Here is a 25,026-nt window from a genome sequence, read left to right as displayed (position 1 = left end):
AAGGGAATAAAATCACTTGTCGTTTCATCTGCAAAGCAAAGAAAAATACAAGCCACATAAAAAGAAGACAGTCAAAATTCAAATGTCACCGTATATGTATTACAAATTGGTAGCATTCCAAAACAACACATTCTAATTGTAAAACAGAGAGATACTTTAATCTTTTATACATTTTGTTATTTAATAAATTAAACAAGACTAATAAATTAAATTATACATCAAAGTTTGTTTTTATTAATGGAGTGTCGGTTGCGGTTAGGTATGGATAAATTATTTTTTATGTTATGGACTGTTCAAATCGCCTTGTGATGATGATGTCAAATATCGACAATTAGCCGATCTTTTCATCAAAATTGAATGATTTCAGGTTTTTAGAAATTGATTTGTTGATTTTAGTATTAGGATAATATTTGTACTAATAAACATGTGAAATTTATAAGGNTTCATATTTCTTTTCATATGTTTTTTTTATTTTATTTTGTGTACTAACTATTTGAAGGTACTATTCAAACTAAAATTGCCAACCCAAGTCACTTTTTAATTCTTAGGCCAACTTAGATGAATTGGACAACGAGGTGGCTCAGCTCATCAAAGACTTAATAGGAAGACATTCTATTCCAATGTCAAAGAGTCTACATACAATTTCACGGCTCTATGTACCAGAGTTTCACTGTCAGTCTGTCACATCCATCAAAGACGATCAACACCACTCACCCTTAGAACCTGAGACACACATGTGGAAAAAATTTCAACAAGGAATCATAAACCATTTACGATTGAATTTTAACATTTTCAATTTTACATTTTTCCCTTTGTTATTTTAACAGATAATTACTGATGATGTAAACCAAAGCTTAAAAATGAGGTTAAAGTCTCTCCAAGATTTGCAAGGGATAAAGACATTGATTTGGGTTTTAACATTACTGGTCTATCATTGACAGGAAATACAACAACAAAAGTAAAACAACTTCTGATGTTGGGAGAAATCAGCAGGCAAAGGGAATAAAATCACTTGTCGTTTCATCTGCAAAGCAAAGAAAAATACAAGCCACATAAAAAGAAGACAGTCAAAATTCAAATGTCACCGTATATGTATTACAAATTGGTAGCATTCCAAAACAACACATTCTAATTGTAAAACAGAGAGATACTTTAATCTTTTATACATTTTGTTATTTAATAAATTAAACAAGACTAATAAATTAAATTATACATCAAAGTTTGTTTTTATTAATGGAGTGTCGGTTGCGGTTAGGTATGGATAAATTATTTTTTATGTTATGGACTGTTCAAATCGCCTTGTGATGATGATGTCAAATATCGACAATTAGCCGATCTTTTCATCAAAATTGAATGATTTCAGGTTTTTAGAAATTGATTTGTTGATTTTAGTATTAGGATAATATTTGTACTAATAAACATGTGAAATTTATAAGGACAGGAGGTTTCTATTTTTCTCACTTAAGCTTGTGGGTAACTCTCTTTTGAAGAGAGAAAGAATCTTTTTCAATAATTTAATACATGGAATTTGATTGTAAAACAAAAGTAAAAATAAATCCGTGCTAACCTCTAGTTTACAATATGATATTGTTGACTATAATACTACCGCAATATACATGATAATAGAGATATGACGAAAGCTATCAACAAAAGTACGTTTCTGATACATCTGGCGAAATGTTTGGTATCTCTACATGTACTACAAAAACATTGTGCATTCATATAATTAGACGATATCGATTAACATAGTTATGCTATAGTTAAAGTTAGGCTCGTACTTTTGTAGAATGGTTGGATATATAATTCATCGCATGCAATAATCGGAAGCTTAATCATACAAACAAAACAATACCTCTTTGTAGAGAGCTTGCATGTGTTATATCTCTCTTATTTCCCCCCTAAGGGCTTTTGCAATTTACCCGAAATAGAACGAATAATTTCAAATTAGTGCTCCTCTAATTTTGATTAAACAGTTAATTTCATTGTCGGCAAGAAGAGGGAGATGGAAAGAAGGAAAAGGGCGACATTCAAGAATCAAGATAGTTAAGTGGAAAAGGGAGACATAACTGCATTGGCAGCAAAATAGTTACTATTGAAGTCTGTGTATCCAAAAGAACCATGTGGCTTACAAAAATTCCTTTCCTTTCTTATATGGCTAGAATTTTGCCAACGGTCTTCTGAATATTTTCTTTCTTTGATCTTATCTGCATCATAATATATACCTCCAATGTCACACAATTTTTCGGATCAAAGTCATCAAAACATAAACTTTTCTTTTGCGTTTGATCTTGTAACAATCCCAACCCAACTATGAAAATTAACATCCGAGATTCCACCATTGTCCGGCCTGCCGCCGAGACCCCAGTCACTAAACTTTGGAACTCCCACGTTGACCTCATCGACGCTAAGTACCACACCCCCACTGTCTACTTCTACAGACCTACCGGCGCCAACAATTTCTTTGACCCTCAGGTCCTCAAGGACGCTCTTTCCAAGGCCCTCGTCCCCTTTTACCCCATGGCTGGTCGCTTGAAGAAAGACAATGATGGTGGTATCTAGATCGATTGCAACGGCGCAGGTGTTCTCTTCGTTGTCGCTGATACTCCCTCTGTCATCGACGATCTTGGGGACTTCGCTCCTTCCCACACTCTCTGCCAGCTTATTCCCGATGTTGATTACTATGTCGGCGTCCAAACTTTACCGCTCCTCGTTGTGCAGGTTAAAAATTGATGCCTCGTGTTTTCGGTTTCTAACTTTCTCTTTCTCTAATTGATGCCTTGTGTTCTAGGTTTCTAACTTTGTCTCTTTCTTATAATTTAGCTTATTTTGATCCTTTGTTCCTTGATGAAGTAGGTGACCTTCTTTAAATGTGGGGGAGCTTCCCTTGGGCTTGGCTTGCAACACCACGTGACTGATGGTTCCTCTGCTCTCCATTTTATCAATACATGGTCTGACATGGCCCGTGGTCTTGACCTTACCATTCCACCCTTCATTGATCGAACCCTACTCCGCGCTAGGGACCCGCCTCAGCTTGCTTTTCATCATGTTGAATATCAGCCTTCCCCCGACATGCTTGTTGCTCTCAAGACTAGATCCAAGGAGGATGGGAACACTGTAAGCTACAGCTCATACGAGGTTTTGGCTGGCCACGTTTGGAGAGCAGTGGGTAAAGCGCGCGGACTTCTATAAGACCAAGAGACCAAACTGTACATTGCAATTGATGGAAGGTCCAGACTTCGCCCGCAGTTGCCCCCTGGTTACTTTGGCAATGTGGTTTTCACTGCGACACCATTGACTGTTGCAGGGGATCTTCTATCAAAGCCAACATGGTATGCTGCAGGGATGATTCATGACGTTATAGTTCGCATGGACAATAACTATCTGAGGTCTGCTCTTGATTACCTGGAGATACAGCCTGATCTGTCAGCACTGGTCCGCGGTGCACATACCTTCAAATCCCCAAATTTGGGAATCTCAAGCTGGGTCAGATTACCCATATATGATGTAGACTTTGGTTGGGGTCGTCCCATATTTGTGGGACCTGGTGCAATTGCTTACGAGGGTTTGTCTTTTTTGCTTCCAAGTCCTACAAATGATGTCAGCTTATCCTTGGCCATTTCCCTTCAATCTGAACACATGAAACTGTTTGAGAAGTTTTTGTACGAGATGTGAAAGAGAATTATATAATTTAATGTTAGATAGACTAGATCCAAGCAGGATGGGAACACTGTAAGTTCGGTCGTATTATGTTATAGAATTATATAAATTAATGTGTTTGTTGACTCAAGAGGTGTGTATGAAGAAACGTGAAGAGGTGTATATGTAAGAGTCGTGACTTTTCGACTAAGACACAATCATTGGTAACGTCACGTATGGTTATGACCGTAAGACTTGTATATAACTGTGTTGTTGTAAAACAAGAAGATAGCAAGCTTCAGTTTAATAAAACTTTCTATTATGTTCTTATTTCTTCCAACGGTCTCTTACTCTGTTTCTTCTTCTCTCAATATTCTAACACGACCTGTTTCTATGCTTTGCTGCCTGTTTTGCCACAACAGATTGAAAGCGAACAAGTTATCNAACATACATAGCTCTTCAAATGTGGGGCTTGAATGAAGAGTTAATGAGATAAGGTCCCAGAAATTTACAAATACTGAAAAAAAAATGTAAAATACACTTTGGTAAACTATCATTAGTAAGATGAGATGGGGATTGGATATCATATCAATAGGGAATCCTATATGTGGAGTTTGAGGAGTTGGAAGTTGATTATTTGCTTAATCCTGCAAAAGAGAAACAAAGAGAAAGAAGAAAAAGAAAGACCAGAGAGCATCTGAAGAAGAAGAGAAGAATTAAGAAGCGTTACTCCTAGGAGGAGGAAGAAGAAGAAAGAAGAAAAAGCCTTTGTGCCAGAAGTTAATAATGGCCAATATGTGGCAGTGTACAAGAAAGCGGTCTAGGCGGCCGTCTAGGCGCCGTTTAGGCGCTAGGCGCTCAGCAGACGCCTAGACGACCGCTTAGACCGCCTAAAATCACAAAATTTTTATTTTAATGTATGTTTTTATTTTTAACTACATATATTTAAAATTTTAAGTTTTATATTCATATAAATATTTATAAATGTTTATATGTTATTAATCTAAATTAAAGAAATGTATTTTTACTAATTTTAGTTTATGATTTATTATTATTTATTTCTTCTAACATATATTTTTATATAATTTTACATATAATATCATATATATAATGTTCATATTGTAAACGCCTAAACCGCCTAAAAACGTTTAAAATTCCGACTAGGCGTTCTAGGCGCTAGGCGCTGGGTCACCGCCCACATACCGCTTAGCGCTTTCTTGAACACTAGTAAATAGGGATCCCTATATGTGGAGTTGGAAGTTGATTCTTTGCTTAATCCTGCAAAAGAGAAACAAAGAGAAAGGTGATAGTATGATTAAGACCAGAGAGTATTTGAAGAAGAAGAGAAGAATTAGGAAGCGTAACTCCTAGGAGGAGGAAGAAGAAGAAAGAAGAAAAAGCCTTTGTGCCAGAAGTTAATAAATGCCAATATGTGTAAATGGGTTTGTTTAGTTTAAGTGCTAGGTGATGCAACAATTATCAAACAGTATATATATGTGATGATGTGTGTAATGAGGTATGAGAAAGTGTGTGAGATTAAGGAGAAATTTTTTGAGTGGCTAACCTAATCTCTGACAGATCCATAAAAGGAACAATGTAGATATACATAGAGTAATCTCTCTAAGTTACTATAAGAGAGTTTGTGGTAAAACAAGCAAAACACATATTCAAAGAGTAATAGAGAGATGAGAGAGAAAAGAAAAAAGAGTAATAGAGAGATGAGATGTGTAACATCCGCGAACCGAAATCCTGGTTTAGGGGATGCACCGGTCGATGCAAGGTTGGTTCTCGAGGACGAGTTTAAGTTAAATGTTACGTTTTGGGGTTAGGAAAACCCTGGAATCGCTTATAAAAGCAGAAACTCGAGGGTTTGACCGAGTTTGGCCGTTTCTGCTGAAAAAGAAAGAGAGAAAGAGTTTTGTGAGAGTTCTTGGGAGTTCTTGGAGATATGAGGCTGTTCATGTAGAGATCTGTAGCAGGGATCGTTGTAGGAGCTTCCTAGGAGCGTGTTTCTTCTTGTTTGTGGTTCAGAATCGTCTGTGGCAAATGTAAGTGCATGACCATGGCTTCTCTAAGGTGGAGATTTCTCTGATCTGCTTGTTTTATGCGTTTTATTGGCTTGTTAGTACGTTGTTGAGTCGCTAGAGGCTTTGGGAAGCTTTTGTGGCTTTGGTTTGTGTGTTTTGATGGTTTAGGGATGGAGATCTATAACATCCCAAATCCAGTTTTGGGTGGGAGTCGATCGACACCAAGGTTGGTGTTAGTCGACATCACTAAATTGGTGGTTGTTTGGTTTGTTTCGAAATCGATTGGTTTAGCTTGGTTTAGTTTGGAAACACTAAGTCTCGTTTTAAAAGGCACGAGTAGCCAATTCCCAATGGGGGGAGTGTTTGGTAGCTTGGAAGAGAGAAGGAGAAAGAAAAAGAGAGATGGTGAGTTTGATCCTGAGAGAAAAGGGAGCTAGGCCTGGGCGTTCGGATATTCGGATCGGATATTTCAGATTTGGGTTTTTTGGATTTATAATTCTAAAATCCGTTCGGATATTTTCAAATTTCAAATTTGGATCGGATTTTTTGGATTCAGATTCGATTATCCAAAGTACTCAAAAATCTAAAATTTTGTGTCCAAATCTATTCAAACTATTTGCAAAAACCAAAATATCTAAAAATTACGTGTATGTTTTACCTAAATATACTCAAAAATAGTTGTAATACATGAAAATATTTAAAATATTCAAAAATTTAAACTTTTAGACCCCTAAGTTATTACAACTTGTAAGTATTACTAAGATATTATTACTATGTATTTATACTTTGGGCATGTTCGGATATCCATTCGGATTTCGGTTCGGATCGGGTTCGGATTTGGATTTTCGGATCTTGAAATTTAGAATCCGTTTGGATATTTCTAAATTTTCGGTTAGGATCGGATCGGATTTTTAAGCTCAGATTTGGATCGGTTTTTTCGGATTTGGATATTTTGCCCAGGCCTAAAGGGAGCCTTGAGGAGGGTTAAGAGGAGCAGAGAGATCTGTTTTGATGGTTATAGGAGGAGAGAAACAGAGAGAGTTGTGGTGCTCTCACTTGGAAGGGAGGAGAAAGGAGATCCATCCTCTTTATGTGTAAGGAGAAGGATGTGATTACTTGGTGGTGGATTACGAGAGTCAAGGAAGCTTTCTCATGGTTGTTATCCATGTAAGTCGTCTTGTTTGATGTTTAATCGATTAGGGAATATATGGTTTGAAGGATTAGGGTTTTGCAGCGAGAAAGAGCTTGAAGGGAGGCTCGGATAGTGATTTCTGGGTTGGTGTCGAAAGACACCAATGTGGTGTCAGTCGACACCAACACCTGCGGATGAACAGTGCGAACTGGTTCGAGAGGGCTACTTTGGGGCAATGTTTGGAGGATATCCGATTTGGCTGAATTTTGGTAGGTAGATTCGTGGTGCTATAAGCTTCATATCCAACGGTTGGTTTGTGTCTTAATCAAGTGTTTGTATTTTCGGTCGACACAAGCATGTTGTTGTGTGTTTGGGTCCTAGATGGACAGCTGGAGTTAGGTTTGGATGAGGAGAGATTGACATAAGTGATTCCGTGAGTGTCGGTGTGTGTGTTGGTTTGCAAGTGGTGCGATGGGTTACGTTCGACACAAGGTGGAGGTGACATTCGACACTAGAGGATTTGATACTGAGTTGGAATAATTGTGGGGAAGTGTTGTCCGTGGCTGGACGGAATCAAATATTCCATTCCACCTCTCTTGTGCGACTCAGTAACTAGATGAGGTGGTGTTTGGTGTATTTGTGGAAATTTTTGTAAGAAGTGATTTCTACGCTGGTTGTCTTGTCGGAATTATGGGGTTCCGGTGAGATCATTTCCCATGGATCGTATGTGAGGATTGAGAATTTGGGTGTGGTCGTTTCAAGATCCGGCGAGAAGCTTCGGGGAAAAACGATGCTCGGCATGTGCGTCGGTCGATGCACCTTGTGCGTCGGTCGATGCAATGCGAGGACAGCGCATATTGACCTAGGAGCATCGATCTATGCCATGTAGAGGCGTCGGTCGATGCAATTAGGGATTTCGTGCAATGTCGAGCATGCGTCGGTCGATGCAGTGTGCATGTTGGTCAATGCAAGTGAACCTTAGATCGGTCGATGTAAGCTTGTGTCAGTCGATGAAACCCTAGTTGGTGTCGGTCGATGCATGGGTTGGCGTCGGTCGATGCAGAGTCATGGGTTGTTGTGGTTTGGTTATTGATTGTTGGTTGATGGTTAGAGATGTATCTATTGCTTGTGTGTATAGCCTCGTAGATGGGAGGGTTGCCTTACTGAGTGTTTATTAAATACTCATGCATCTCAATTTGTGTTTATGGTGCAGGTAAAGGCAAAGTATGATCATGGAATCAAGACAATTAAGAGGAGAATGTTCTAGTGATTCAGTTGGTTGTTGTCTGGCTTTGCTAGGTTGCTAGAGTTGAGTCATTAGAATGCGGTTTAGGTTGCTGGTTCTATGGTTCATGTTGTTTGGATTATTGGATATTGTGATGAATTAATATTGGTTATTGGATTATTGGTTATCTATTGGTTTAATGGTATTGTTGGTTATTTCCGCTGTTGGTTGTTTGTGGTTAGGTGGCTAGTGGGTATGGGACCACTAGTTTAGAGTATTATTTATTAATAATTATTATTTTAAAAAAAACGGGACGGGTCATTTCAGTTTGGTATCAGAGCCCTTACGGTTCTAGGTTTGGGTTCACTAGGCTTCTGTTGTTGATGTTGGGATTGCATACACTGATTGATTATGTGAGTTAGTCAATTGTGTGTGGCATGGAGTCCTAGAACATCCTCTTCAAGCCTATAGTGTGATTCCACGGTGAGTTTTTTGTTTTGTGTTTTGTTAAATTGATTGATTAGCCTTCTGTTCATGGTAGTGTAGATGGTTAGAGGTGGTGCTGTTGCTGGTCGTGGATGCGGGAGTGGTCGTGGACGAGGTCGTGGTCGTGGTAGGGGCAAAGTCCCAGTAGTTAGTGAGTCTGTTGAGCAGAGTGTGACAGTTGAGGGTGTGGGCGAGTCGCAGGGCTTCCAGGAGGGGTCCATGAGTGTGGCCAGGGGTACTGAGAGGACCTGATGGAGTTGGTACGGGCAGTGTCGGTGCCCGGGTGACCGGTGATGCTAGGGTTCCGGGTGCGAGAGTCTTAGCAGATGGAGCCCCTGGAGGAGGCGTTGATCTTGCGGGCTTGTTGATACAACTGTTGGAGCGGGAGTGGTACTGGCTCAGGCACTGGTAGTACCGCCAGTGGTGTCCGTATGCTGAGAGAGATGAACTACATTGGTACTGAGCGGTTTTCGGGAGGTACTGATCCTATTGTTGCTGATTCGTGGAGGACAAGAGTGGAACGTATCTTCCAGTCTCTCAGATATCCTGAGGAGTTTTGGGTGGATATAGCGGTCCACAACCTGATTGGTGATGCTCAGTTATGGTGGAGAGCAGTGGCTGATAGGAGAGTGCAGAGGGAGATGTCTTGGGCTGACTTCGTTGAGGAGTTCAACTGCAAGTATTTTACTAGAGAGGCACTAGACCAGTTGGAGGTGCAGCTCCTAAAGTTGTCTCAGGGGTCTCGGTCAGTGCAGGAGCTAGACTTGGAGTTCTGTCGACTTCTGATGTATGGGGGTCGGGCGATGGAGTCTGTGGAGGCTCAGACCAGGAGGTTTATGAGGGCCCTCCGTGATGATTTGAGGGTTCACTGTAGAAGGCGGAGTTATGCTACGCGTGCAGAGCTGGTTGAGACTGCAGCAGAGATTGAGGAGGACATCCGGGCATAGTCAGTGATGGTTACTTCAGTAGTTCAGCCTAGGAAGTCTCAACATCAGGTAGGTTCTAGCAAGGGCGGCAAGCCTGCGCAAGGAACTAAGAGAAAATGGGAAGCTACGCAGGGACCGAGTGGTGCCGGATGTTTTGGATGCGGTAGTGATAACTCTCTAATTTACATGTTTTTGACAACCCTTTTTGTCCATATTTTGCATTATATATACCCTAACCTTAGCATTTTTAGGTCCTTTACTCTAGGAATTTGCATTTAGGCCATTTAGGGTGCTGCATTCTTGCATTTGTGCATTTTGGATGAAAACAAGTGCTTTAGAGCCTAAAATGGGAGAAAACAAGGTGAACAGTCCGAACCTCAATCCGATCAAAGAGGATCTAAGAGAAGGAAGAACAACCCGAAGCCTACCCGAGGAGCAACCCCACCTTATCCTCGTGCACCGCATCGAGCAGACCCTCGGGCAGGACTGAGCAGCTAGGTTAAAAGGGTTTCCATATATTAACCCTCTCTTCTTCCTCTCGCCCTATCATGCCGCAGACACTCAAACCAGAGAGCGAGAGCTTCTGAGAGAGATCTTGAGCAACTCAAACACTTTTTCACTTTGTTAGGATTCATTTTTCGTTTCTTTACTATTCCTTTTAGTTTTGATTATGTACTTCATTACTTTTATCTTATTTTCGATACAATGTAATCTTCATCTTTTTGTGTTTTTATGCTTTCTACTTTGAGATCTGAGTAGTGAAATAAAGTTTCTAAGGATCGAATAGACAAATATGTGTTCATGATCGGTTAGGATGTCTTAGCGTGATTGTTTATGTTATATGAATTCCTTTCTAGATTGATGTTCGTAATGCTATTTTCAGACCGAGAGGTTGAGACTAGATCTAGGATGTTTTGCCATCGAGAGATGTTGTTGAAATGCTTGAATCAATCAATGCTAGAGATTTACTCACTTAGCCTAAGAGATTATATGTGTAAGGAGATTATTGACAATAATGAAACGGTTTGTAATGTCTACTTGGTCATGTTTCTCCAACGAGAGTTGGGTAGGGGAGTGACCAAGGTTGATTGTTTCTATCACGAGAGTGTTTTAGCAAGAATTAAGAGATTCATTATCTTGGGAATATCTTGAGGCATATAGGACATCCCAAACTGGTCAGGAACACTTAGGAGTCGATTACCCCATCCTTAGGAGCTTCCGCATCTTGATTGTTTATGTTTTTATTAATAACTCGACCCCTTACCCGAACTGGTACTCGATCACCAGCTTCGTGTATACCTTTGAGTTATTCATACTCTTCTTCTTTATCCGATCATCCCACCCGATCCTGTACCCAAATGCTTGCATCGAGTAATTAGGTCGTGTGGTTCTTGTTCTTTGATTTACTTTTGCTTACTTTAGGTTGTTAGATAAAATCCACTCTTGGCTTGACTTGCATTGTTCTGATCATATCTCATCTGTTAGCAGTACAACCATTTGGATTGATAACCCTTTGTACTACAACTGCATAGGGAATTGATACCCTGAGTGAAAATCCTGTTATCAGTTAGTATGGACCACAAGGTGGCTAGCTTTCCCAGAGGAGTGCCCTAGTGGCAGCACAGTCAGTGGTTCGTGTATGCTATCATTGCAGGGAACCTGGGCACATCAAACCTAAGTTTCTCAAGTTACAGCAGATGGCAATGGCAGCGGTGCATCATATAGTGCAGCGGTGCAGCATGTTATGCAGCTGGGAGTGCAGCAGGTGGCACCGATTGAGTAGGTGCCACAGGTATACACGACTGTAGAGACTGGTGGAACCAGTGCCAGGGTGATCACCAATATAATTTATGGTACCCTGTCTTTGTGAATTTCAGTAGATTTAGATTTTATGTTTTGTCTGTGATAAAGTGTTAGGTTCTCAACACATGAGGTTTGTGTAGAGACCTTGTTGGTGGGCGGGTTTAAGTCCCATGTTATGTTTGATTCTGGAGCTACTCATAACTTTATTACTCCGGAGCGTGCAGAGAGTGCTGATATCAGAGGAGATACCGAAGAGCAAGCGGGAGTTGTCAGAGTTGCAGGAGACAAGTTTCTGAGAGTTATTGGTTAGGCGAAGGGTGTTGATATTCAGATTGTGGGGGAGTCGTGGCCAGTGGATTTGCTTATCAGCCCAGTCGAACTGTATGATGTTATCCTGGGGATGGATTGGTTGCATCGTCATTAGGTTTGTCTTAATTCTTATCGGGGTAGAGTAGAGTTTGAGCGTCGAGGAGGGAAGTTGGTTTTTGAGGGAGTTAGACCGAGTACGGGGAGTCTCGTGATCTCGGTCGTGCAGGCTGGGAAGATGATCAAGAAGGGCCGAGAGACTTATTTGGTTACTATATCGATGCTAGAGTCAGTGGGGCAGTCTACGATTAGCGGTATTCAGGTTGTTGAGGAGTTTGAGAATGTGTTCCAGTCATTGCAGGGTTACCACCATCTCGGTCTGATCCTTTCACGATTGAACTAGAACCGGGGACAACACAGTTATCTAAGGCTCCTTACAAGATGGCTCCAACAGTGATGTCAGAGCTGATGAAGCAGTTGGAGGACTTGTCGAACGAGGAATTCATTCATCTTAGTGTATCACCGTGGGGAGCGCCGATGCTATTTGTTAAGAAGAAGGATGGGAGTTTCCGCTTGTGTATTAATTATAGGGGCATGAACTCGGTCATTGTGAAGAAAAGGTACTTTCTTCCCAGGATCGATGAGTTGTTGGATCAGTTGAGAGGTGCTACTTGGTTCTCCAAGATAGATCTGGCATCGGGTTATCATCAGATTCCGATAGACGAGGCAGATGTGAGGAAGACTGCATTCAGAACAAGGTATGGACATTATAAGTTTGTGGTGATGTTGTTTAGGTTGATTAACGCACCAGCAATGTTTATGAGATTGATGAACAGCGTGTTTCATGAGTTTCTGGACGTGTCTGTCATCCTTTTCGTCGACGATATCCTGGTTTATTCTAAGAGTCCTGAGGAGCATGCAGTGCATTTGAGGGCAGTCCTGGAGAAGTTGCAGGAGCAGAAGTTGTTTGCTAAGTTAAGCAAGTATAGTTTCTGACAGCGTGAGATGGGTTTTCTAGGTCATATTGTTTCTGCAGAGGGAGTTTCTGTAAATTCGGAGAAGATTCAGGCCGTCAGGGATTGGCCTAGGCCGCCAAATGCCACATAGATCAGGAGTTTCCTTTGATTGGCAGGTTATTACAGGAGGTTTGTGTAGGACTTTACAAGCAAGGCACGTCCGATGACTAAGTTGACAGGGAAGGATGTTCCTTTTGTTTGGTCACAGTAGTGCGAGGAGGGTTTTGCAAGCCTGAAGGAAATGTTGACTACTACGCCAGTGTTGGCATTGCCAGAGCAGGGAGAACCCTATGTAGTTTATAGTGATACATACCAGAGTTAGTTTGAGGTGTGTGTTGATGCAGCATGGGAAGTTGATTGCCTACGCTTTGCGGCAGTTGCGGAAGCATGAGGACAACTATCCTACTCATGATTTGGATATGGCTGCTGTAGTTTTTGCACTGAAAATTTGGAGATCTTATCTTTATGGTGCAAAGGTACAGGTGTTTACAGATCATAAGAGCCTGAAATATATATTCACTCAGCCCGAGCTGAATTTGAGGCAAGGGCGGTGGATGGAGCTGGTGGCAGATTATGATGGAGATAGCCTATCACCATGGTAAGGCTAACTTTGTTGCAGATGTTCTGAGTCGGAAGCGGGCGGCTTCGGCTCAGGAGCAGGATATGGAGTCTCTGGTAGGAGAGATCAGTACATTGAGTTTGTGCGCTGTTTCGAAGGAGCCGTTGGGTTTGGTGGCAGCTGATAGAGCAGATCATTTTAGCAGAGTGCTGTTGGCTCAGGAGAAAGACTTGGGGCTGGTGTATGCCTCTAAGGATATTGATTCATAGTATCATGTCTCAGCTAATGGTACTATTTTAGTGCATGGGCGGATTTGTGTGCCCAAGGACGAGGAGTTGAGGTAGGAGATCCTGAGGGAGGCTCATGCGAGCATGTTCTCTATTCATCCAGGGGCGACTAAGATGTACCGTGATCTCAAGAAGTACAATAATTGGGTCAGTATGAAGAAAGATGTAGCTACTTGGGTGACGAGGTGTGATGTTTGCCAGCTTGTGAAGACGTAACATCATGTCCCAGGCGGGTTGTTGAAGAAACTACCTATTCCAGAGTAGAAGTAGGATATGATTACGATGGATTTTGTGGTAGGATTGCCAGTGTCTCGGACTTTTGATGCTATTTGGTTCATTGTGAACCGGTTGACTAAGTCGGCACTTTTTCTGGCTATTAAGAAGACTGATGGAGGAGTGGTCTAGGCTAAAAAATATGTGAAGGAGATAGTCATATTTCATGGGGTGCCAGCGAGTATTGTGTCTGATAGGGATTCCAAGTTCACTTTGGTGTTCTGAAGAGCGTTTCAGGCAGAGATGGGCACTAAGGCACATATGAGTACAGCTTATCATCCCCAGACAGATGGACAATCAGAGTGGAAGATCCAGACGCTGGAGGATTTGCTGAGGATGTGTGTGTTGGATTGGGTGGCCATTGAGAAGATCACCTAAGCTTGGTAGAGTTTGATTACAACAACAATTACCAGGCAGTATTAGGATGGCTCCTTATGAGGCGTTGTATGGGAGGTCATGTCGTACACTGTTATTATGGACTCAGGTGGGGGAGAGGAGCATGTTTGGGGCGAGTTTCGTTCAGGAAACCTCAGAGAAGATTCGGGTTCTCAAGATGAAGATCAAGGAAGCTCAGGATCGGCAGAGGAGTTATATCGATAAGAGGAGGAGAGATCTTGAGTTTCAGGTGGGAGACAGAGTGTACCTCAAGATGGCCATGTTGTGGGGTCCGAGTAGGTCATTAACAGAGACTGAGTTGAGTCCAAGGTATATGGGTCCGTTACGAGTGATTGAGCGGGGGGACCAGTAGCATATAGGTTGTAGTTGTCTGATGTTATGCGAGCGTTCCACAAGGTTTTCCACGTGTCGATGTTACGGAAGTGTCTCCGCGAGGATGATTAGTTGTTGGCTAAGATTCCTGACGATCTTCAGCCTAACATGACTTTGGAGGCGAGACCAGTGAGGGTTCTCGAGAGGAGGATCAAGGAGCTTCGAAAGAAGAAGATTCCTTTGATGAGAGTCCTATGGGACTGTGATGGTGTTGAGGAGCAGACTTGGGAGCCAGAGGCAAGGATGAAGGCAAGGTTTAAGAAGTGGTTTAAGAAGCAGGCCGCGACTTGAGCTTGTCTAGCTTGGTCCCAACTGTAGTCCGTGGCTGGAGTGGGAATGGAGTATTCCAGCCCATCTCTCTTGTCACTTGGTCGCTTAGGGGTGGTTGGTTGTGCGACTAAGTAACGAGATGAGGTGGTGTTTGAGATACAAAATTCCGCGAGGCAGTGGTTAAAGAAGGAAATTTTCTTGATTTAGAAGTTTCTAAAAGTGGAAAGTTCTAAAAATGAGTTTTATGTGAGTTAGAATTGTCCGTTTTTAGTAGTTTAGAGCCTTGGTGGGGCTTGTGTGGCATTTGTGGCGGAGTGTTGAGTCATTGTGTGCCCGTGTGTGGTGGTCTTTCGAGACATTGTGTGGCCTTTGTGGCGGGCTATTTAGCCATTGTGTGGCCTTTGTGGTGAGTTGTTTAGCCATTGTGTGGCCTTTTTCGCGGGCTGTTTTGCCAATTGTGTGGCCTTTGTGGCGGGCTGTTTAGCCAATGTTTCCTGTTTATGCGGTCCTTCAGGATATGTGGTCGTCGTGATGGTCCTTCAGGACGTGTGGCCTGTTTGGGCAATCCTTCGGGATGAGTGGTCTTTGTGACGGTCCTTCGGGATGTATCGTGATGGTCCTTTGGGACAAGTGGTCTTTTTGATGGTCCTTCGGGACGAGTGATCTTCGTGACGGTCCTTCAGGACAAGTGGTCTTTGTGATGGTCATGTTTAGGAAATTGTTTGGCCTTGGTGGCGGTCCTGTTTAGGACATTTGTTTGGCCTTTGTGGCGGTCCTGTTCCAATGCTTGTTTGTGTCTTGTTATTGATTTCTAACTACACAAACCACAACTTGTAGTTTGACATTTAATCCTAAGCCAGAAACCACAACTTGTTTATATATGATAGACCATGACTCTTAACATAGACATCACACTTAACCCATCCTATCTCTTTTGTTCATTCCGCTTTCACTCCACTTTTTAAACCTCTTAACTCTTCCTCTCTTTTGATCTTTGAAATGGTTATGGATCTGTATAGTCAATCGTCAAGCTTTGTAAACCTCTTAACCAGTCAACAACCTGATCAGTATGAGAGTTATCCACCTAGTATGGGGCTTGGATCATCAGAAGTACCTCTCTTTAGTAGCCAATGTACTGATGTTCCAACCCCAGATGAAGACAAACCTAAGGAACGTTTTAGCAAAAGGAAATGGACTCCTACAAAAGATGTGGTACTCATCAGTGCTTGGCTCAACATAAGCAAAGATTAAATTGTGTCAAATGATCAAAAGCATGGTCATTTTTAGGAACACATCACAGCTTATTATGGTGCCAGTCCTTAGCTAGCTGGTATAGAAAAGAGGGATCTCAGTCATTCTAAGAAAAGGTGGCAGAAGATCAACGAACATGTCTGCAACTTTGATGGAAGCTATGAGGCTGCAACAAAATCAAAAGGGTGGTCAAAATGAGGATGATGTCATGAAATTAGCTTATTAAATTTTCTTTCGACGATTACAAGGTGAATTTCACCCTTGAGCATGCTTAGAGAGAGCTTCGACATGATCAGAAATGGTGTGGATCTTTAACTAAAGGGGCTACAGTGAAAAAAAGAATAAAAGGCAATTACGGTTCCGCAACCTCCACAGGGATAAGTCTTGGAGAGGAAGATTCACTTACTTGTCCTATTGGTGTTAAGGCTGAAAAGGGAAAAGAGACAAAAACCAACAAGAATACAAGCAATGTCGATGAAGGGAAAGCTTTTTTGGAGTTTCAGATGAAGGAGTTGGCGAGGATGTATGAGATGAAGCAAAATGAATTTGCTTTGAAAGAGAAGGCTTTCTCTTTGCAAAAAACACAAAGAAAGCATTGTATGCTTGACAATCTACTTGCAAAAACATAGCCTCTTACCGAAACAGAAAAAACTTTAAAGGACAAGTTAATTAATGACATGTTATCACTCTAATCTTAATAACAGTTTATGTACTTTGAGGTTAATGTAATCGGTTTAATGTATGGTCTTTCTTTCAGATTATGTTTAATGTAAATATGTTAATCGGTTTAATGATTGAATTTTATGCAATCAATTTTTGTACTTTGAGTTCTTGATTGAGTTTGTGTTCTTGGTTGACTTTGTGTTATTGATTGAGTTTATGTTCTTGATTGAGTTTGTTTTATTGATTGAGTTTGAATGAGTGTTGTGTGTTTATGAATAAGACTGATTTTGTGTTTGAATTTCTGATCTTGAATGAGTATATGCGGGAAAGAGCTGAGAGCCAAGAGCCAAGAGCAACAACACCAACAAGCCGACATCAACTTGTACTCAGCACCAACAACCCAAGAGCAACTTCAACCTTGTAGTCAGCACCAACAACACCAAACTTCAGGTGACTCTACGTCCTCTCCCATCTTCGACGATTTAATCGATTTTATCACAGGGGACACTTGCAGATTAGACACTTCTCCTAACTTTAACTTCTTTGAGAATAATGAAATATTGAACCAATCAATAACATGTGCATAAACAAGTGTTCAAGTTTCTTCTGACTTCAATTGCCACATTCAATACGTTTGCTTGAGCTGGATGGTTATGTTCGACCTTCTTCCTTTGAATGAACAATTTGAATCTTGCTTGAAATTCAAGCTTCTTCTTCTTCCTTTGTTTAAAGCAAGTTTTTGAAAAAAGTTTAAGAACTTTGAATTAATAACTTTACCATAAGGTGAATTTTTTACTTATATCTTAGGAAATTTTTTAGCTTTGAATTTGTATTTTTCTCACAAAAATAATGTTAACATATTTCCTTACATCTTTACCAATGGAGATGCTCTTAAGAGACATCAAGAAATGAAATATAAACTTTTATTAAACTAAAACTAGTTGTATTTACACTGCGTTGACAACGGCTATATAATATATATCAATACAATAAAAGAAGAAGGAGTTTCTCTCATGTGTTGACACATCAACTTTTTAGTGTAAGCAAGAGTTGACACATCAGTTAAAATGTGTAACCAATAAAATTATAACAATTTATACAGCTCATCTCTAATTTTGCCAACATGTCACATATTCACAATTCCAAGAAAATTGGTTTTTGAAATCCGGACCGGACCAGCCGATCGAACCGGTTGAACCGCAACCTGACAGATATCCCGGGCTGGTTTCTTCCTGAAACCCAAACTATTTCAAACCCAGAAAAAACGTAAAAACCCAGTTAAACTCGGCGAACCGGTGGTCTAATCGTTGGGCTGGGTCAACTTCAGCCACTGAAACTTTAATTTTGAAACATGGACTCCTACGCCAAATGAATTTAAAGCAACTTATTGAAACATGTCTTTTTGTATGGATAACCTATGAATGAATGTATGATGAACAAACAAACAGACTTAGGCTAAGATGCTCAATGGGATGCAAGAGGTTTCAATTACTCTTATGTTGTTGTAATATAAGAGATGTCAATCCATAATGAGTAAGATGCAAGCAATCAGGATGTGAACACTTATCTAAGTTAAGCCAAGTATGAAAATGGTTTTATACTAACACCCTAATGACAATGATAAAATGCAGAATGTAAAACTACTAGGACTAGAAACTAAATGCAAAGTGAACAGTGAACAGTGTAAATAAAGGAGATGTGATCCTAACAAGAGCAGGAACTAAACTAATGCAAGACAGTAAATGCAGCAGGATTAAACAAGGGTGAATGCAATGAAACATGAATGAAACTAGAAAGATGCAGAAAATAAACAAGAACTCTGGAAAGGAGCTCGAGCATGCACTCAATCGTATGCTCAATCGAGTGACAGGTCGAGTGGAATGATACGAAGAACATAACCAAAATCAACAATCAAAACATAACAGAATGAAAGCAAATCAAACATGAAGCGAATAACAGTAATCAAATAGAGAAATCAATAAACAAGGAAGGTCCTAGGGATGGGTTCATGGGCTGGACTTAAGCTATAATTACCTAAACTGATCAACAAATCTCAATCAACAGTGAGCTATCTCTAGACAATGATCTTCTAATACTTGTTAATTCATTCTCATGACAATAACAATCAAGCTTAGATACTCCTAGACCTAGTTCTCACTAGCTAAGACATATAAAAGCAGGCATTAAAGATTCAGATCATCAATGTCAAAAATCACCTTAAACATCCAATCTCTCAGGTTAAGTATGATAATCTCTAGCATTAGCCTTATCTAACAACTTAGACATTGGTGTGATGCTAAAAAGCTTAAGATCTATTCTTACCCTCTCATATATAAGAACAGCATAGAGCATATCTAATCTAGAAGAGACATTTAAACAATCAATCTTGATCAGTCTAAGCAACTATAACCCTTATCCAGCCTTATCCATCCCTAAGATCTAAACACGCTACTCAGAATCACTAAACATGATGAACAAAATCACAAATCCAGAAATTAATGAAACTTGCATGATTAGAAAGATAAGACAAAGATCTACAATATTGAACAAAGAAGTAAACTCAGATTCTCTATACCCAGAAAGTTACAGAACCAACAAAGTAGGAAAATCTAGAGAAAATGCAATAAAAAGTGAATGATGATGTAAACAAAAGGCTAATATTCCCAAAAGGGTAAAAACTAGGTTTCTTAGATATTTTCTCTCTAAAGTTCTCTCCTTTTCGGCCATAGAGTACAATGGGTTTATATAGGAAGGAAGGGAAGCCCTAAAATGGCTAGAAGACAAAATAGGAAGGCGGCTCGGTCAACTCGATCATGTGCTCGGTCGAGTGCATGGTCGAGTGAGGTCTTCTTCTGCTTCTTCCAATCGGTCGAGTCCCTCTCCTCACACGGTCGAGTGTCTGGTCGAGTGTGGTGGTCGAGTTGACTTCCGGACCTTGGTTCTCTTCTGCTCTAGCTCATATGTCTGCTTCTCTTGATGGCTCCACTCTCCTTCAGCACTTCTCCATTCTCCATTGGGTCCTAAATCACCTGATTATGCAAGAAACAATGCAATGCAATGCAAACATACTCTAATGTATAAACAGTCCTAAAATTACTCAATAATGGTTAAACAAACTAGTAAATCATGCAAAAGATGTAAATAAACTAAGGTAAAACAAGGTGAAATATATGAAATCACTTATGCTGCTAATATACTCAAGCACTAATATTCTTCGTTCTTCTTTAAAACCCGATGTGGGAAAAAATATTTTAAAGTTAAGTGTGCCTTATTTAGTTATTTTCGGTCGTAGAAATTAACATTACTTATAAATATTTTAGATCAACCAGAAGTCCTACTACTATTGACTGGATTTGGATTTAAAATGTTTTCTATTTTTATAATAATTTTGAAGATTGTATACTTGAAAATATGATTTCATATTCATAAAGCCTATATGTATATGATATATATATATATATAACATATATAATTTTAGTAATTTATTGACCCACGGTCAGACCCAGTTGACCCATTGACCCGGTGATTCAGAAAGCTTTTCGGGTTGTTTTGCACGTCGGATTTAAAAACATTGATTAAAACCCTATAGAAAAAGGCAACGAATGATCGATCATATGTTTTCCGGTTCTCTTTATGTTTCAGTGATTTATATTTTCATGAACAAATCATTTGTTCTGTATTGTTTGTGACTTTAAAATTTGGGATTATATATTAAGTCGAACAATGATTTCAACGGAATATTTCCTAGCGTATTGAGCTTCTATTGAGAGTGTATCCTGGTTTTTTAAGAGAAAACAAATGTGGTTGGGTTTTCTTTGCTTAATAATTTGTATCTGATGGTTGCAATCCATGCAAGTTTAATCGTTATATTAGTATTTGATGCTTGTCCTCTATATAATAAAATATGAATTTATTTTGTGTATTTAAGGTTTGTAACCTAAGTTATTCTTATATAAAAACATAATCATGAGATTTGACTATCTTCTGTGTTTTTTTTTAATCGTTTTTGTTTGTGTGTTTTGCAGTTCCAACTTTGCTCTTTCATCATATTTATATATTCTTTTGTTTGATGAGAAGGTAAGCAAAATAAACTTAATGATGTATATCCTAATTTGTATATTTAACTGCATATCTCTTACGCTAATGTCGATTTTATGTAAACAAGTGGTAGAGAGAAGTGTCACTCGTGTATAGCATTCGCTGTTCTGTTTGGTGCTTCTAAATGGATTAGGCTTTGCTTAATGTGTCGTTTGATACTCTTAAGTATTGATTTTGTGTTTAAATACTATTTTCTTTGGCCAAATTTAAAATGCTTTTTCTAAAATATAATTAGTTGATAACTGGAATAGATTCTTTAGATTATTTACTTTACCATATTTTGGTAGAACAAACATGGCAGAATCTCACATATGAAATTCTTCAAAATAATTTCTTTAAGATTTCAGTGTCCTTCCTATGCTTATTGATTCATCCTTTGCAAGTTTACTGCAATTCATTCTCTGGTACGTCTTTCAAGTCACAACTCATTATGGCAAGATCAGACAGTTCAAAATCGAATTTCTTCTCTTAGGAACCCAGAATAACCGTTCATGGAGTTCAGCTCACGTCTTTACGAAGTTATACTCTGTTTTCTTCTTTCTTAGGTCTTCTGTACTTATTTTTGTTTTCATTAGTTTGTCAAACTAGAGTAAAAAACATGGATGTCGTAGATGTAAACACAGTTTTTCCCCTAATATATTTTACATTCATTCCAAAAGAAAAAAACAAAGTAAATTGCACTATATTATAAATTGAAATCAGTATAGATAACTTACCGTAATTTAGATGGATTTTTGGTTTCTAAATAAAACTCACAATTGATGTCTTCTTGGTTTTACACGGTAGTTATTTTTTGGGAGTTGAGAGGAATAGTTTTGGAAGAAAAAAATGGGGTTTGTGTTAAGTCAAAGTCTCTGTATGCATAAGAGAAGGAAGATGAAGGTGTGAATATTAGTACTGACGCGGTGGAGAACGGAGGAACATAAACCTGATTCCCTGAGTGGAACACTAACATTGAGTACTTCATTAAGAAGATAAATTTTTGTTCTCTTTTGTCATTTAGAAAACAGCGTTGAGTCAAAATGATTCCATGTATATACAATTTCGTCATTTTAAATTTTTATATGAAGGTGAAAGTCTGTTTATGATTTATATGTGTTTGATTGTGATACTTAAAAGGTTTTGTTTGGATTAACAAAGCTTCAAAAAATAAAAATAAATTTAATAACTTCGTTGCATCCTAGCCAAGGTTTATATTTGAAAATTTGGTATATAAGTTTGTCACAAACTTACTAACTTATCGACATTTTTTTTAAGTTCGTTTAACTTGATATATATATATATATATAAAGTGATATTTGACAGCATTATTTTCTGGTATAGCTTGCTATATGTATAAATTTTTGTTAAAAAGTAACTTATCGATAAATTTTGTAGACAACTTATCGTTATTATATTAGAGACTTAAATTGCTTGTAAGTAATGAACCTGGTTGGAATTGTTTTGTCATCTAGATGTTGAAATCTCTAAAAATTGTAAATGCGGATGAGGCAATAATAAAGTGCATAAAGTAAATAACACAAGAACTTTGTTAACGAGATTCAGTTTTTCCTACTCCCCGGGACCACGTCCAGATTTCGATTTCACTAGAACAAGAAAGCAAATAAAACCTATTCGCAAACTCGTAAATCAAGCACAACCCTCTTAATTTACCGCTCTGTTCTATAACGTGAAATCTTAAGGATAAACCTCTACCCTTAACTAAACTCACACCGAGCCTAGATTCAAACCAAGATAACCTAACCTTTTGGCTAAACTCCCCCTGAGCCTAGACTTCAGATCTTCAAGTCTCTTGAGAAACCTTCACACACACGTCACACCGACGAACAAAGAAGCTTGAACAACACAAGCACCAAACCGCGAAACTAAGCCGCACACAATGAGAAAGCTCTCTAAGATTTTTATCTTTATCTCTCAGCTCTCTTACTTCTCTAGGACCATAGGAGAAGATTTTCAAATTCCATAAGAAAAAGACTTTCTCTTTATTCTCCCCCTTTTTGACTATACTTTCCAACACCTCCTTATATACCCATCAAGATTTCCTAATCACCATAGGAGAAGATTTTCAAATTCCATAAGAAAAAGACTTTTTCCTTTTTGCTATTTTCCTTTTCTTTGTGAAACTCCAATTTAATCAACTTAGTAGTTTTCCTTTTCAATCCATCCTTAAACCGTCCTTCAATATTGCCTTCTCAAACCTTCTAGAAACTTCTCACACACATTAAACAACAACAATCATGTATCACATTTTGAATCACACATACACTACTTCAGCCATCCAATACATCTTCAAAAATGAGTTTTGGAATTAGAAATATATGAATGAATTTTTCAATCTAAAAATATGAGTATAAGTAAAATTACTAAAATGAGCAAATACAAAATAATAAATTTTAAAAACATTGAACAATTTAACTAATCATACTTACGTGAAACAAACGCCACGGATATTTACCTTGTATGCTTAAAAGTTGAAACAACAAAACGAAAGATTACAAAGGATTAAAACTCGTGGCTTTCACTTGTGACTTTTGACATGAACGACTTTTCAACAAGTCATGACTTTGGACCACATTTTTCACTTAATTATCACTAACAAAAACAAGTCACTGCTTTATCCAGCGATGGAAAAAATGGTCCCAGCGACACCGTAATTGTTAACATCTGACAGTCTCCCCACATGATTGGGTCATAAGCAACTTGTGTTTACATCTTTTGTTTTTTCTTCAGTCGCTATTATGTGGCGCTAGCAGTAAAGACAGTTGCACGGAAGGGAGACGTAATCGCATTGTCGGCTGAAGTCTGTATATCCAAAATAACATGAGGCTTACAAAAATTAGGGTATTCATAAAAAAAAATTCCTTGCTTTCATATATGGCTAGAATTTTGCCAACGTCTTCTGAATATTGGCCACCCACTCAATTGCATTGGGAATAGTTCTAGAAACTAATAAACTCTACTAATATACTATAGTCAAACTTAAATTAAGATCCGTGCTAGAGTACAGATTGAAATTTCTTTTATTTATATTGTAATTTTTATATAAAATATAACTTATGTGATTGTTTTTAAAAATTGTTGTGAATAAAACGTTATGCAATAAAATCATATGCTAAATACGAGGACTTGTAATTTTTTTGAGATTTTATTGCTAGTATAATCGAAGAATGATTAATTTTTGAGATTTTGTTGCCTATATATGATTAATTAAATATTCTGTGGAGATTTTATATTATTTTTTTGAATATTCTTTTTAAGATGATCTGAAATCGAGATTTAACTAATGGTTAAAACCAATATAACCTATAACCTATCAAATAATCAAATAATTAATCTTAGGGCAAATGTCATGAAAACCCACTTTCTCCTAAAGTATTGTCACAAAAACCCACTTTCCACTCATGGTATACTTTTCCAAGTTTTTTGCTTATGTGTCCACTTTCCTTTTACATTTTTGCCCTTACTAACAACTTACCTCTCTTTCTCTCCTTCTTTTCTCTTTTTTTCTCTTCTTTGTTAACACTTTAACAAAGTAAAATATATTTATTTCTTATCATAAAACAAATTTTCTATTTATTTATATAAAATATGTTATGATTATATATTTTCTACATTTTAAGATACATATTGCTATATTTTTTATGAATTTTTAGATTATACAGTATCCATCAGTCGTTGAACATTTGTTCAATTATAAGTGGATAATCAATTGCAGTATTGTTAATAGATAGTTACTTGTGTTTATTCATACAAAATATACATACATAAATTTGGTTAGATCTTTATCCATAGCATATTATCCATAACACAACATAGACCAAATAAGTACAAAACCCTTTAATTCTAAATTTTAAATCCTAGAACATAAACCCTTGAACCTAAAACCAAAACTATTCACTTTAAAAAAAAAAAACAAAGTTTAGTGGATAGAAAAACTGTGGATAGGTCTCCATGGATTTACAAAGCATATCTAGACATTAAGCTGAAGAATATGAGTTGAATGGTGGCTATGGATGTGATCATGTGGATATGNTCTCCTAAAGTATTGTCACAAAAACCCACTTTCCACTCATGGTATACTTTTCCAAGTTTTTTGCTTATGTGTCCACTTTCCTTTTACATTTTTGCCCTTACTAACAACTTACCTCTCTTTCTCTCCTTCTTTTCTCTTTTTTTCTCTTCTTTGTTAACACTTTAACAAAGTAAAATATATTTATTTCTTATCATAAAACAAATTTTCTATTTATTTATATAAAATATGTTATGATTATATATTTTCTACATTTTAAGATACATATTG

At 38.4% G+C, this 25,026-nt stretch overlaps 1 pseudogene; it reads left to right on the top strand.

Moving 5' to 3' along the window:
* On the top strand, positions 2,060 to 3,964 carry LOC104742330 (annotated as a pseudogene).

The sequence above is a fragment of the Camelina sativa genome, chromosome 14 (genome assembly GCF_000633955.1).
Source record: "Camelina sativa cultivar DH55 chromosome 14, Cs, whole genome shotgun sequence".
NCBI lineage: Eukaryota > Viridiplantae > Streptophyta > Magnoliopsida > Brassicales > Brassicaceae > Camelina > Camelina sativa.
The sequence above is the reverse complement of the archived record's forward strand: the minus strand, read 5'-3'. Positions and strand labels throughout refer to the sequence as shown.